Raw genomic sequence first — 15,557 nt, 5'->3', positions numbered from 1 at the left:
GAATTGTTCTTGGACTAGTACCTCTGGAGGGATGTCCCACCTACACAAGCCGCTTGACTCTCAAACTGACTGGCTTTCCCTGGCTGTTAAGAAACTCCACCTAGATTAAGTTTCTTCTTGCTTTTGAAATTAAGTTGAGTGGCCCGTTCAAGGTATCCACATCATGTGGCTAATTGGAATGTGTAGATAAGATGTTTTGGATCAGACAGAGTACACGTGTGCATGCAGTTCTCTCCATATTTCCTTCAGTGTGCCTTTAAGTACTTGGATCTCTGTGTAAAAGATACCTGGCACGTAAAAAAGAACAGAAGCAGTAAGTAACCATATAGCTGCTCCCCTTCATTTATTCATTATGAGCATTATGGATAAAGAGTGACTGTCTAAGTGGCGGCCGTATTAGGGATTTGCAGCTTGAGACTGGGTTATCCCATTACTGCAGAGAGAGCCAGTAGGATGCCTGTAAAGAAGATTGATAAGGATCAGCAGGTTAGAAAAGGTATATTTTTAGAGTGCCTGAAGTACAAAACAATGGAGCGGCAGGTAGCAATGGCAGTGGATTAAAGGATGCGCCTTTGGACTTCCTCTGTCTTTTTCTTCAGCATAAAAGATTTCTGGCATTCAGATGTAGCTCAAAATATTTAGTTATGAGGGTAGTAGGATTTTTAGGTTGGCTTCTATTTTTCTTTTTTTTTTTTTAAAAACATATGAGTGGGTAGCAGGGTGATTTTATTATTATTATTAGTTAATTAATTCCTACAGTTGGTGTGTGTTAAAGTCCAATGACATCGTTCAGAGCGCTGGTCATCCGGCTGTGGGCCAGAGCATTGAGAGCGGTGTCTGTGGTTGTCATCTCCTCTGCGCAGAAGTGGAGTTACTCTGCAAGGACTTGAAATCATGTGGTCTTTATGCACCGATGCAATAGAACTCTGAATATCTATCAGGTATCTATCAAATAGTTTCTTTGTCAGCAGGGCTTTTGCCTTGGTGTTTAGGAGTGCTAAACAGGTTAGGTGAGAGCTGGCACAGGCACAATCTAAAAAAGGTAAAAATTGGAATGGAGGGAGAAAAACAGGGTAGAAGGAAAAGGATTTTTGAATAATTTTTGATAATAAAGCTGAAAAGGAGAAGTCTCTGGAATAAACCAGGCTAATGACTCCAGTGGAGCAACTGTTATTCTGTCACAAAAAAAGAAAGGAAGGCTCTATAGCAGTAAAGACAAAAATGTGATTTGCTTCTGCAAGTTCCAGCAGTATCTGTGGGAGGATTGATGTTTTCTAATTTTATAAGCTGCAGCCGGCACGTTAAATGCCAGTGACAGATCGGATTAGAATTGTGTGCATGAAGGTATTTTGAGTGGTGAGAGAAAGACAGACTGTCCCAAAAATACAACAGAAAAAGAGTCAGTAAACAATTCAGTGCCCTTTTTTTGTTAAAACATCATCTGCAAGGTTTGACAACAAATACGTTTAATTAAGAAAGTGACAGATGTGAGTGTCACTACCTCTTCTTTCTGATGCTTTTAATTTTAGGAAAAAAGAAAACTGTGCATAAGGTGATTTTGGGGTGGTTTTGTACAGGAGGGAATGATGTGAGGAGCAGGCATGGATTGATGGGGGTGTAAGCTCTCGGAGGGAATTATCAGGATGATGAAGAACCCTTTTTTAAGAGTTAACATTGCTAGCAAGTGAGTTATTGATCTGCTCTGATTGGCAGCAAGGGGCCAACATTGATCCATCATTGGAAGCTTTGCAGCAAAGCAATGAAAGCGGCTGCACGGGCTGTGGTTCTGCCTCTCATCTTGTGAAAAGGTTACTGCTCTCTGATTTCCTTTTAGAGTCACAGCATTTCAAATTGAACAGCATTTTCTGACAAAGACAGGAGCTGGAACTGTGCTACGCTCTCCCTGGACTTGGTGGGACACTTAAGATTCTGCTGGCTTGAACAGATAGCAATTACGTGGGCAAATGCCTCCTGGTTTCCTTATTCCCTCCTTTTTGCCCCACAGTGAAAGTAATAAGGAAGAGCATCCATGATTATGTTTACTGTAATTAGCCTGTCCGCTGGGGAAGCTCTTGTGGCATCTTTTAACATTGATCTAGTATTGATTTATGATTCTAATTTATATGTTCTAGCTCTTGTTCATTAAGTGACCACAATGCAGGGTTCTCATATTTTGTGTGTTCCCCATAAAAACCTGTGCATTTCATTAAATCACAGCAGAGCAATATTCTAACAGCATGTTGCAAGTGTACAGGAGGGTCCCAAGGTCACAAACTCCTTTCAGAGGTTAATTAAGTCTGAAAGACAGATATTCTGTTGTAATTAAATAGTAATGAATGAGAGGCCAGGAATATTTGGTGTATAATGCGGTACCACGAGGCAAAGCCAAAATCATCTGCAAATTTATTATTTTATTTCATATTCTATTATAAAATACCCTTGGGTGTCAGTGTAATTTTTATTCTCCAACTTGCCTATGACAGAAGGGGGATTAAGTGGTCAGTGCTGTCATGCATATATGTGATCGTAATATACCTCAGGAGTGGTTTTGAGAACTCTAATAGCATTCCTGACATGCTGAAGAGGGCTTTCATCAGGAGGGTGATGCCTTCCCCGTTCTGCAGGATCTCATTTTTAATCAGAGTGGAAAGTGCTTTCATTGCCGTGTTCACACTGGAAAAGCCGTGGCAAGTTTTGACTTCTTTCAGCAGCGCCGGCAGAAATACAATCATGTTCATGACCCTGTTTAAGAGCTCATCAAAGTTTCCTTTTTAGTTCTTGTGCTTCTGGGGTTTAGTGTTTCAGCACGTTCAAGTGTATTAGGCAGGATCTTGGCACAGGGCCACAGTCAAGTTGTCAATCCAAATGTAGATTTTTCTTTAATTTTTTTCCCCAACCATCGTTGCAAATCAGCTGCTTCAGACATTCGTAAATTGGCTGGCTGTTATCTCTGAAGAGTGAATGATTTTAATCTTTGAACATATAGGAATCTAGAGGACAAAAGCATGGGTTACCAGTACGTCGTGGTTTTAATTCTATACTTCTGAGTTTTAAAAGTAATTTTAATTTTTTAATTTTTTTCTTTAATCTGAAAGCTGCATTTGTAAACTGTTTTTCCCACCTTCTGAAAGAAAGGGATGGGAAAAACTGCTCCTACCTACTCATTCTTGGGCTAGACAAAGCATAGGCATGAATCTAGGAATCTGCATTTTGTAGAATTGTGTAGAAGTTGAGAATCCTTCTACCTTACATCAGCCCTTCCATGTACCGACATCAGGCAGGAGTACAACTGAAATCTCTCTTTGATTCCACAGCTGGGCCTCTGGAAAAGCCGCATCGGCTCATTGGTGCTGCAGCCTGCCCTTCTCGGGCCTTGGACCCGACTGTGGTCCCATGGCTTGGAGAGGGGAGTTTGTGTTCACCACCTCCCTCTCTGTCATGGACCTAGGTAAGGGAGGTGGTGGTTTAGAAAGTTAGGGAGCCACGTTGCTGAAAACACCGGTGATGGGATCCCCAAAACCTGCTGCAGCGTGAACAACACCAGCCATTGCTACCTAGAGAGAGGAAGTGTGCCGCACCTGGAGCGTGCAGGGATGAATTTGAAGGTGGGAACGGTCCAAAATCATTGTGCCTTTTTGTCAGGATGTAAGTACAAATTCCTGTGTGTTACCAGCTGGCTGGCTGTAACTGGCTGGTGCAGGCTTGTTTTGCAGCTGAGCTTAGACAGGTATTTTAACAACCTAGGATTTAAGTGATGGTTTTGCTTACAATGAAGTTGGAGTTTTCTGTTAATCTTCAGGAAACCTTTCCATTTCTCTCTGAGGACAATTGCGAAAGTAACTTCAGTGAGAGTTCTTCTGTCATTCCAGTAAAATATGGGTCTCTCACCTCGTTAGCAGGGTGATGGGTCCATTCCTTCCAACTTTACACATTTTTCAAAAACTTATCAACCTCTGAATTAATGACCTGCGGGTATTAAAATAAGTGGGGAAAAATTATCTAGCAGTTTTTTTTACACTGAAGGAATGGGCCACACTGTCATCCAGAACCTCACCCTTCTATTAAATGACATCTCTGGTGACAGTTACATTACATCGTGTCATCTGGGGTGGTCTTCGGGCTACTCTTAGGGGATCTTGGTACACACTAATTCAGAGTGTCTGATTCTCAACTCATCTCTGTCCAGTCGTTTCTAAAGCAGGTATACGTCATGCTGTGCTCAGGCTTCTCCTCGCCCTTCTCGTAGCGTAAATGGGTGCAGATGGCAGTGGGGAGATTGGACTTCCGAATGTCTTTCCTGAGGAACAACTGCTATCACTATTATACAACGGGAATAGCTTTTAATAAGAGCTCATCGTTGCATTTGTATTATTTATAGGTAGATCTGCGTCCTTAAGATTTATTCCTGATTCTGTAAGAAAAGTTAATTAGTGTGTTGAAATTGAATAAAAGATTAAATTAAAGTGGTAACGGCAATAATAGAACTTAGTAGGGTGGCACTTAAGGGTTTTATAAATATTTTTTTAATCATAATAAATTGTGAAGTTGATACAGGGGGTTCTTATAACAAGCAGGGCACCAACAGCATCAGAGTTTACACCAAATGTATTTTTCATCAACTCTACTTGATAGAAATTTACTTGTACAGAGCCCAGGACAGGGGGGGAGCTCTTTGGACTAGGCACTACTTATCCAGAATGAGGTGTTTTCTGTCTAAGAGTGTTTTTAACCCAAGTAGACAAAAAGGGGGGAAGAAGATGGGGATTGAGAACAGAGAACTACGTATCACGTGTATGTTTGTAATGTTTCTAATGCCTCGGTTGTGCGTGGAGTTTTCTCTGTGATGGCCGTTTTTGAACGCCATTTATGAATGAGCACTAAATCTGTACATTTACCTGTCTGGATTTGATATCTGTCAGGTACGTAGTTACCTAAATGCTATCAGTTGTGCTTTAAAGACTATATTGCGAAGTGACAGTAAACTTAGCAGTGCAGCTGCAAACTGGAGGGCTGGCTCGGGTTCTCTTCAAACCTTTCCTCCATAGTACAATTTCCTTGCTTTTGATGAAACAGTGACAACAGCCAGCTCTACACTTTCTAGGGCACATAGAGCAGGAATTTGGTAGATAGGTCCCAGCCACAGTTTGAGCATTAAATAAAAGACTTATTAGTCATAGTAGGGCATACCTGCCTACTTTACTGAAAACAGACTATAGCACCCTAGTCCAACTAATGGGTTGGGGAGGCTGAACGCGCGCACACACACACACACACACACACATATAAATTTGTTCCTTGAACACAGTTAAGACTGTTATATCTGAAGTGATATTGTCCAGGAAACAACCACAGCAACCACTGCCATTGTAACTACTCTACTGCCAGTCTCTGAGCTATTTTAAAGCTAGCTCAGATTTATACGCGCTTCAGTCGACCAAGTTCTCAGTATAGCCATGGAGACCCTTCACAGAGCCCTGTTGATTTCCCTAGGTCGTGCTTACACTTTGTCGGGGGGTTTTGTGCTTTTCTTTCTTTTTCCTTTTTTTTTTTTTTTTGCTAACAAATATTATTTGGAAAATTGCTCAGTTTTAAATCGGTAATATACAAGAAAGAGAGAGAATATACAAGAAAGAGAGGCGAGCTGCCGGTTACGTGTGCTGAGCAAGGCTGGACGTGGGGATTGGGACCTAGTGAGGATTTGAGCACGTGGCTGCTTGTTAGTGATTTCGATAGTTAAGACCTTGCAGCGGTAGATGTCTTCTAATGCGATCTGCAGGAAGAGTTATTTGTAGACCTTGACCTCTTGCGGAAATTTGCTGCCTTTGGTATATTTGCTCTTAGTTCTTTCTCAATAGTTAGGACTGCTAAGTCTGTACCAGAGGTAAAAAAGCAGGGCAGACTTCTGTGATTGTTATGACAGCTGTTCTACGTTGTGCTTAGGATCACTATTTCTTTGGTAAAATTAGTTTTAATAAGCTGCAGGTGAAATATTGGTAGGTCAAATGAGTACAGCGTGGCCTAGGTATCCACTGCGCAGGTATGAGAGATGTCTGGGAAGAGACGGCCTGCTTCCTGGTTTTAATGTCTAACAGCTGTGGGCTAAATTATGAAATACTTAATATAAACTAGATCTCAGCTTCTGTAAGTTATCTTGGCTCAATTAGCTGCTGGTGAGTTACTCCAGCATTAGACAGTAGCTGAAGATGGGAAAAGATTATACTTTTTGAGTATCTGTCTGACAGCTGGCGCTTTCAGGGGGTGAAGGAAGTTCTGAGAAAGGAGAAGGATTTGGCATGATGCTTTGGCCAGAGCCAAATTCAGGTTTTTCTTTCTTCTAAGGAACATTTCCCACCCTTACACTGAATACCATGGCTGCGTGGTTGCTCTCTCCCCTTTTCAGCTAGGCCGTCCATGGAGGTGCAGGGAGCTTCCCTGTGGTGGCGGCAGCGGCTAACTTCTAAAAAGCCCGTTTCTTAGGGGAACATCGGAAGATGCACTGGCTGCCAGGAGGAGGAATCTGACTGTAACAAAGCAAAAGATGTTAACAGCAAGATTAGCATGTTTCCTTGCACTTGGGAATGGCAGTCTTTGGGAAAGCAGACAGCCCGTATAGTGGTCAGGGTGGCACTGCCACAGGTTTCCTTACATGTTACTAGGTTCCCTTACATGTAGGTTTGTTCACTAAGGAACAGCAGAAAGAAATAAAAGTTTAGGTCCAGCAAGTCACTGTCAACCAGATGTCCTTTTGTCCACCCATCATCTATTAAGGTGCAGAGCATAGATGAACTTACCTGTTTATTCTAGTGGTTTAAACATTTTACGGAATAACAAAACAAAACAACAAGAGATAGCTGACATTTCCTTAGATGAACACATTTCATCAATCACTTCGTTTTTATTCCTTAAAAAACATGGAACAAATAAAACTTTGATAGAAAAAATATTTCAAACAAGTACATTAGGTTGCGATCAGAAGGCAGTTTAATTTATACAGGAGAGTTACAGCTTTATTTTGTTTCTTAATTTCATCTATATATGTCAGGTAACTATAAAAGAGTTCTTTAATTTTTTAATTAAAGGTTTATCAGAGGGATTTCAATTATAGCTATGCTCACCAAAATGATAGTTAGAAATATTTCTAATCTTACTTGAGAAAGCAAGAACTGCTTATGTGTGTTCATAACTGTAAACCTGCCGACTTTGGTAACTAAAATATCCGTACTGGTACTTTGACTCTGTAAAAATGGTGGCACTGCGAGGAGGGTAAGACAAGGATTAAAGTGATTAGGACGCCTCTGCCAGCTGCAAAAGCCTTACCCAGCTGTGGTGCTCCAGCCCACTGAAGACAGGGCCATCGCTATATTAACTACTTTTCCACGAGTTCCTTCAGAGCTCTTGACGGCAACCTTTCACCTTTGTGACTAGTACTAACCTTAAAAGAACATCTAAGTAAACTTTGCAATATGTTGTTGTCTAAAACAAGTTCTAGAAAACGAAATAGGGTTGTACATTGTACAGCTAAATTGTATAGAAATAGGAGAGTATGTACTTGAGTTTATCTGATGAAAGTGAGGATGCTTTTTGGGAAAGGTTACGAAGCATCAGATAGAGCCCAACTCTCATTTTGTATGCGCATTTATCTTCTTCTCTCTCTCTCTAATTAATGCTGCTGTGCTGGACAAGAGGTGCAGGTACCTTTTGAAATGCTAATGCTCCGGCAGAATATCCTGGTTCGTTGTCAGCTCCAGAGAAGGTGCAGCAGAGGTCAGCAGCAAAAGGTTTAATAAAACTTCTGCCTCCCACTGACTTACCAAATTCCAGCCATACAGAGACAACAGACTTCAAACAGCTGTCTGCCATTACGGGTCTTTTCTCCATTCCTTGCTGTGTGGTTCACATTCCCTAAAAAGGTGAAGCGATGTATTTTTATCCTTCTGTGTAGCCCGAGTGTTTTCAGGATCCTTGGTGCATTGTTTCTCTGCAAAATGTTACGCACCTTATCAGTGTAAAGGCTCAAAACCTGAAGAAATTTTATTAATGTATTTAAGGTACTCGAGCACATCTTCACCAAAAAAAAAGGGTCAGAAGTTTGCTCAGTAGCTGCTCTACAGGCAATTAAAGCCCAGGACAGAAGATATTTTCATTAACCATATGGGAGTCAAATTTGCCTTTCAGTAGTTGTATTGTCACTGGATGTTCTGGTTTCCTCCTTAAGACTTCATGTCTTCTGAGTAGGTGTTTTTAAATAAATTTTTCTGTGGCAATTCACCTTTTATGGCTGGTCTTCCTCCTTGTAGATAAGTGTGAAGGTGTCTCTTTTCTGTCCATGAAACAGAAAATTAATCTATGAAATCACGTGTTCACGGAAATCAGGAAAGAAAATGCAGGCCCAGATGGGAGAAGCAAACCTGCAGATTTCTCCTTGCCTGCTTGGAACGGGTTGCTCATAAGGGGATAAATCTCTTCTTGTTGCACTTGTGAGTCGCTGTGTAGAAATGGCTCTAAAGGATTTCTGCTGCAAGCTTCTACTGCAGTTTCAGGCCCAAAAGAAGCAAAGGGCTTCTTCAAACTCAGCCTCTCCTGCACAGGTGGTCTTCCCTGTGTGTGGAAGTACGTAAACAGGTGCTAAACTCAGAGCAGGTATTTAAGGTACTGAGGTGAGAGTTAAGTAAATTATGGAAGCAAAGAAATCCCAGTGAACGCCTTTCACGTGGAACTGCTTACTGTTTGGTTGTGCCTGACTTTTAAGTGTTCTTACTGATGTGAAAGTTCACAGAAAAGACAGATAGAGTTAAAATACTGGTCATCAAAACTGACTTCTAGAATTGCACAATGAGTTTTCAAGCCATACTGTAGTGGTTGTTAGTAGCTATCTAATTAGGAAGAAAAAATATATGTGTGTTTCTAGCTCTTATGGAACAGAAGAGAAATTGTTTATCTCGTGTTGGAAAAGTTTGTTCTCACCTTGGAGCAGCAAAATCCAACTTTAGTGGCACTCCATGAAGGAACCCTGAGCTGGCTCTGGCTTCAAGTGCTGCCTTTTTGAGACTGGTATCTAATTCTCAGTTGGTGTAGTTAATTCTCAGTAATTTAGGCTCCTTCACTCTAAATTTACCAGGGTTTAGAACCCATCCCATCCCATCCCTCTGATTCCTCACATGCTCTCCAAAATGTTAGTAGTGAGCATTTTACCTTTTTGTAACGTAGTGGCTGGTTTTCTTCAGATTTTTAGGGCAAATTCTGACATGCTTTGACATTGAAAAGAGGGAAAACGGTTTCGGGTGTCTTGCCAGCCTCTGTCTTCTCAGTTAGTCAGATACCCTCGCTTCTCAGAGGGAGTCCTGGTTACATTGCTCATCTTCTCTCCCCTTTCCTCTGGCCTCGTGTCCTATAAGAGTAGAGTCCGGCGCTTCTGGATGAGTACTTAACGCTCCTCCAGCTTTCAAAATCATGTGTTCGCGAGTGACTCGTGCTGAGGCACGGGTTCTTCTCTGAATCAATGTGCCACCCTGAGCCACGCTGTGCAAGGATGAAAACTCCCAGCTCGACCCCCTTTTTCCAATTCCTTTTGCCAAGGATCCAGCAGCAAGACGCGGCGCTGGAGCCTGCAGGATGCTGAGTTTCTTCTGAGAGGCAGTGAATAGTTTCAGCGTTAATTGGCTCTAAGGTGATGGCAACAACATCGTGTTCGTGCATCCTTTGTTTTAAGCAACGTGTCAGTCTGTAACAAGAAGCCACAGATACTTAGCAGCAGTCCCTGGGAGTTGTTTGTCCTGTGCGTGCTGGGTTTTTCCCGTAGCGCTTGTACTTACCTGAGCGCAGGAGGGTGCTCAGCACCGTGGAAAACAGGCGAGCGGTTCTTAAATCTTGCAGCGTCATTTTATCCTGTGCTGTATTGATTGCAGCTGGAGGCCGGCTTCAAATATTGACATTCTAAAAGAAAAATGCAACCATTGTAGCCATCGCTAACACTTTTCTTTGTCACTGAGGGATAAGGTTTGGAGGCAGGGCGTCAGCTGCTTGATTTTTTTGTTAATGATAATGGGAGCGAGTTGGCCGTCCCCTGCAGAAGATCTCCCCCTGATGTGTGCTTTGCGTAGTCGTTTGAGCTGAGGGTAATATGTTCTACAATTTATCTCAGATATTTTTTTTATTATTTGCAAGGTGACACTGCATACCAGGCAAGCATAAATGAATGCATTATTGCCCTCATATCTTCACACACTTTTATCTTTTTCTTTAAATCACAGCGTTTGCAAATAATACTTTTATGCTCTTTTAACAGTAAGGTCTTTAAAAAGTAAGGGGAAAAGAGGCTGTTCTCCAAGGTTGCCAAATATTACTGAGTATTTTTAACCACAGAGCTTCCTGGCTGTAATCCGCAGGTTTGGTAACAGTCTGCACCAAGAATTCTGGCAGGAGGATCACACGAATCTGATATCTGTGTGTGGCCTGATATATGCATATACTTGCTTTCTTTGTGAAACTGGGGTCTGCACTACTGTTGTTCCCCACCCCACCCCCCTTTTTTTTTTTTTTTTTAAAGCTTGTTAAATCTCATCTGGGTTTATTGTAATGTACAGAATGTTGTTTGGGAGTTATGTTCTGTGTAAGCAATTGCATAATGGACATTAAGGTTTATTAAGGTCTTGGAAGAAGGGATGGGCAACTGGGTTGGTCTGTTATTTTTTTTTTTCTGCACTGGCTGCATTGTCAGTGCCACCCTAATACAAATATTATGTAGTGATAAGGGAGGCTAGAGAGCAGGAGAGGTAAGGGCTGTGGTTTAGCTGTTTTTTAAAGGCCTGGTGATGGTCATAAGTTATGGAATTCTTAGTGTGATCTGTTCAAGATGAACCAAAACGAAATGCTTTTTTTGTGGTCAGTTTGAAGTTTATTACCTGCATTGGTATTTGGTGTTTGGCCTCTGAGCTTCAGGTGTGACCCTTACTTGCGGTAACCTTGCAGTTAAAATATATATATAAGCTCCATATAATATAATAAATACCAGAAAGGTATTTACAGATTGAATAGATATTAACTCTAGGTATATCTTGCAATCTGACATTTCTCCTTTCCCTGGGAACTCACCTCTGTACAGTTAGATGGGGCATCTGAGTATGCTGCTTTGAGACAAAATATAAATGGCATCTACTTGTGCTGTACCCATCTCTGGGAGTTAAAAAGACACTTTGATCTTCACAGCAGTTAACAGTATCCTTTTGACAGATTTAAGCAGACTTAACACCTTTCTGATGAGAACAGCCCTCGCTCAGCCTTCAGGTAAAGACCAACCGTCAGGAAGGCAAGCTGAAAGGGCATCTTAACAGTTAGCAAGTGTAGATTTTGGGCATTAACTTTCGTTTGTTGGGGTTTTTTTGTTAAACTGTGATTTTAATATTTATCCTGAAGTAATGTTAGAGGGCTTTGTCTTCTGTATATCCAACTACCAGATGCTTACGTAAGTCAAAGCTGACTTTAGTGACTTTGCTGGGGGTTAAGTCTGCAGCGTTTTGTCTCCAATGTGTTTTTTCTACTGGGAAGTAGCTTGTGTGTGTCTGTTAGTCTGAGGTAAAAGGCACCGGTTTTGAAATTTATTTTTAGTACTGAAAAAGCATAAGGAACCCACTCTGTGCCCTCGAATGATACAGCTGGGACACGTACGGCTTGTCTGTGTGGGATTGTTTTCTGTGCTGTAACTGAAGGAAGCAAAGGGTACCACAGATACTGCCTTTAAATGTTCATGTCTCTGATGTTAACATTTGTTTAAAAAAGGTTAATTGCAGACAATTATGTGCTAAAGGAGCTACATCACAAGAAAAGTCAATAGTACTAGGAAACTGTAACTGTGAATTAATGATAGAACTGAACAGTTATGCCAGAGCAATTTATTTAAGGAGGCAGCACAGTTTTTTATTCTAAACTGCTAAAGTGTGACGTGTTGGGAATTTTTTTTTTCTTTTTCATAACTGTGTAACAAGGCGTATTTACCACTCCACAATGAATTCTTAAAGTGAATTAACAAAGAACCAAGTATTCTGCTGCTTTAAATTTAACATGCTGTTCATCAGCATTGAATATTTTAAAATAAAACTGCTTCTTGAATTAAGCTGTGTCCATTAGATGGCTTTCTTGATGGCAAAAGGCACAGTCGTGCTTACTTAGCATGAGAACCTCAGAGTTTAAATACCTTCTATTTATTTTGTAATCTATGTCTGTGGTAAGAGTCGATTACTGTTTTATGGTACTGGTGACTAAAATTTCACTAATACATCTTGAAACTATGTCAAACTTGCTGGAATGTTTTTTGTTTTGTTTTTTTTTTTTTTCCTGCTCTCCAGTCCAGCATCCTGGGAGTTCACAAAACTCTTCAGTCAACATTCAGCCTTTATCCAGTTTGGATAAATCCCTTATCTGGGATCCAGGTCAAAACTTCTGAGAAATAGTGCGTTTTTTTCTTGGTAAGCTCGCTAAACCTTTAAAGGCTTCATATTGAAACTCTGTGGTTTTGGTTTGTTGGTTTGTTTTTGGGTTTTTTTGGTGGGTTTTTTTTGTTTGTTTTTTTAAGTTACATACATGAAACATAATCAGTTGGCTTATGGCCAGTCTCCTGGCCCTCCTGACTCCATGCTCATTTTAGATGGATGCTGTATAGCTCTAAAACGCCGCGATGAGAACAGAAAAAAACCCCAACCAACCAAACAAAACCAAACCAAAACAAAAAAAGCAACCCCCACAGAAGGGAAGAGTGAAAAAAGAAGTGAAAAGAAAGAAAAACTCTGTCTGGCCCAAAGCCTCTGAGGGCTTTTTGTTGCTCAGTTCCTGGTGTTATGCTGCTTGACAGCTCTAGAAAAGGCTTGGTAGACTAAGCTGATCTCACATGAGTTTTATGCGTTCCGTCCCATTAGGATTATGGAGTTGACTCACTGTTGATAAATGTCAGTGTAGAGCAGCAGAGAATCAAGACAGTTGAGCTGGTCATAACCTTATCTGCATAGTGATAATTAATAGCTAATGAGACTAGTAAAACATGGTTCTGAAATGCAGTAGACTGCATCATCTGGACTGCTTAGAAATTAAAATTTTAAATTGGACTTTGAAAAGGAATTAAAGACATTTTTTGCCATCATGGGCAAAAAGATAACCTCCTCCATTAAAGGATATGTGCCATATGTGTCACTGAAATATATGTCATCTTCAACACAGTTATGCTACAGAATAAGAATTATTCATGAATTTGAGGTCAGAGGGTAGGAAAGCATGGGTTAGACTAATATAATACCTTATTTTAATCCGTACTTTAAATAAGGGCAGCTGTTTTAAATTTTATGGAGGGGCCTTTCTTGTTACTTTTTTCTGACCTAATTTCTTCCACTGACATATTAGTAAGCTTGGTATGTGATTCTCCAGAGCTGCTTCTCCGAGATTATTCTGTGCTCTGTAGTAAGTACAAACGTATACCAAAGCAAACAGGTAAAACCCAATTATTACAAAACATTCTTAAGTTACTTTAATATGGGTTTTTTTCCCCATATATCTCTCTCTCAACTATTTCCCCTTTTTCTACGTCAACTAGTGCTGACCTTTTCTGAGGTTAGTCAGTCTAGGACAACTCTGCACACTCTTCTTCACTTGTGTTAACTGGAGAAGAGAAGAGCTTTGACGAAATTTTGACCACCTGAATCAGGCAATTTTTTCTGCAGAACTCGAGAGGACCAAGTCAAACACAGCTTTTGACTCGTGGCTGAATGTTGGCTTGCTTTTGTCGGCTTGCTTAGTCAATGAGCTACGAAGAGCAGCGATCCTCTGAAGATAAAGTTGAAATGTCTTATGATATGTGTGAAGCAGACGGTGCAAGTTGAGATTTACTTGTGAGAGATATTTTTTGAATTCATCAAGAGTGTCTTTACGCAATTTCCTTGGTTCTGGTGTTTGTCAAAGGGAAGGAGAAGAGAAGAAGAAAGAATTGATGCTATTCTAGGAAAAGTCCGTGTTCATTAATGCAAGGCTTACACTTTTTTGAAACTTTGAAGTTTCCAGCCACGACTCCTTATCCTCTGTTGGTCATTTCTGGCTTTGCAGTGGCTAGAGGTGAACCATTCGGAGAGGATGTTTTGAAAATGGACGTAGCACTTCCTGGCAGCGGAGATGCACGCAGGCAGTGTAGCCAGGAACCCTGGCAGAGCACGTGGGAGGTGCGACCGAATTTCTTCTTTCTTCTGTTTGTAAAAATTCAGACAGAACTTCAGATAGCTTTTGTCATGGAAATGGTTTTACTTTGGATGAGAGCAAAAGCCGTGAAGAAGCATTTGATTTGGAGAAGATACTTTTTTGGCTAATTCTGCTCCCAGTTATGCCTCTTGAAGCACTCCGGAGAAACGGTTGATTATTTAAAAGCACTGCAGTCTGTAGTTACTGTGGAGAACAAAATGACAAAGACACTTTTGGATTTATGTACTGCATTTCAGTTAGATAAACAACCTTAAGACGTCAGCTTTTTCATCAGAGTGGATGTGTGTGTCACATACCAAGTTGGCTTTCCGTGGCAACTGGCTGTTGTTCTTCCTGCCCAACCTGCTGGGATGCATCCAGGGCTTCCACCCGGAGCCACCACTGTAATGCCGAGAGTGAGTTTACTTTTAATGGCTTTGTTTTAATCAGGAAGAAATGAAAGGAAAATAACAAATTGAAAGAGATTACCTGTAGTTTTTAAGTCTTGTTGTATTCAGTAAGTATTTCATTGGGAAACTTGTCGAAAGGTAGGAAGGCAGCAATTGAAAATTTAAATTTTGAAAACGTGGGATTTTTTGTACATTGAAAAGGTCACTCTCACAATCCAGGAGCAAATCTAATTTTCCATTTAGTTTTTGCTGGCTTTGAACTGTACTGACTTGGGCATATAAAACAGGGCATTGAAGCATTTGCATTTCTTCTAGTTGGTTTCTGTGTCCTCGATAAAACCCGATGCAGAAGGGACTGCCTTTCCCCCTGCTGTGAGTGTGGGAGCATCGCTTTTGGAGAGATTATTTTTAGAACAAATCCTTTTATAACAGCCTTAGTAATAGCAGAGAGCCGTGAATTTGAAACGCCATAGTTGCAGGTGAGCTAACTCGCAACAACTGTACTTGCCAGCTTCTGCTGAAGCAGCTTCCAGTTTTCAAAGAAAGTGGCGGCCAGTGACCACACGCCTCTTTTGAAATCTTTGAGCAGAGACAGAACATGAGATTTTTTTATAAGTTTTACTGATGTGGGGAGTTTGTAGACCCTGCAGCATTCTTCTAAAATCATGTGGAAGAAAAATATGTCTGACTATGCTTCACCCAATGTCTCTTGACTCAGCTTGAGCTGTAACCTAATTTGCTGAGGAACTCTCATACCCCTCCTAAAGTAGAGTGATGACCTTGGAGAAGAGCAGCTATGTATTTAATTCATTAGAAAACACTGAAATTGCAGCTTTAATTTCAAAACTCAGTTCTGTTGAAACAGTGGCAACACTTTCACCTGTCTTCTTAACTGCTTTTTAAAACTCCGCAAATTTTGCACAATGGAAGACTGTA

General features: G+C 40.8%; 1 protein-coding gene across 5 annotated transcripts in view; it reads left to right on the top strand.

Annotated features, from left to right (window-relative positions):
- The window catches only part of TPK1 (thiamin pyrophosphokinase 1), a 306,866-nt gene that overhangs the window by 133,331 nt on the left and 157,978 nt on the right, over positions 1 to 15,557 (top strand). The window contains exon 3 of one of the 5 annotated variants that reach the window (XM_063325638.1): positions 12,342 to 12,461. The exons of 3 other annotated variants lie outside the window; for them this stretch is intronic. The gene's annotated coding sequence lies outside the window, so the exon portion shown is untranslated. Of the gene's footprint in view, positions 1 to 12,341; positions 12,462 to 14,249; positions 14,628 to 15,557 lie in introns of those variants that run through there. One more of the 5 variants, XM_063325639.1, reaches the window with a different exon arrangement.

The sequence above is a fragment of the Chroicocephalus ridibundus genome, chromosome 2 (genome assembly GCF_963924245.1).
Source record: "Chroicocephalus ridibundus chromosome 2, bChrRid1.1, whole genome shotgun sequence".
Lineage (NCBI taxonomy): Eukaryota > Metazoa > Chordata > Aves > Charadriiformes > Laridae > Chroicocephalus > Chroicocephalus ridibundus.
Note: the sequence above shows the minus strand (reverse complement) of the source record. Positions and strands in the feature narration are given on the sequence as shown.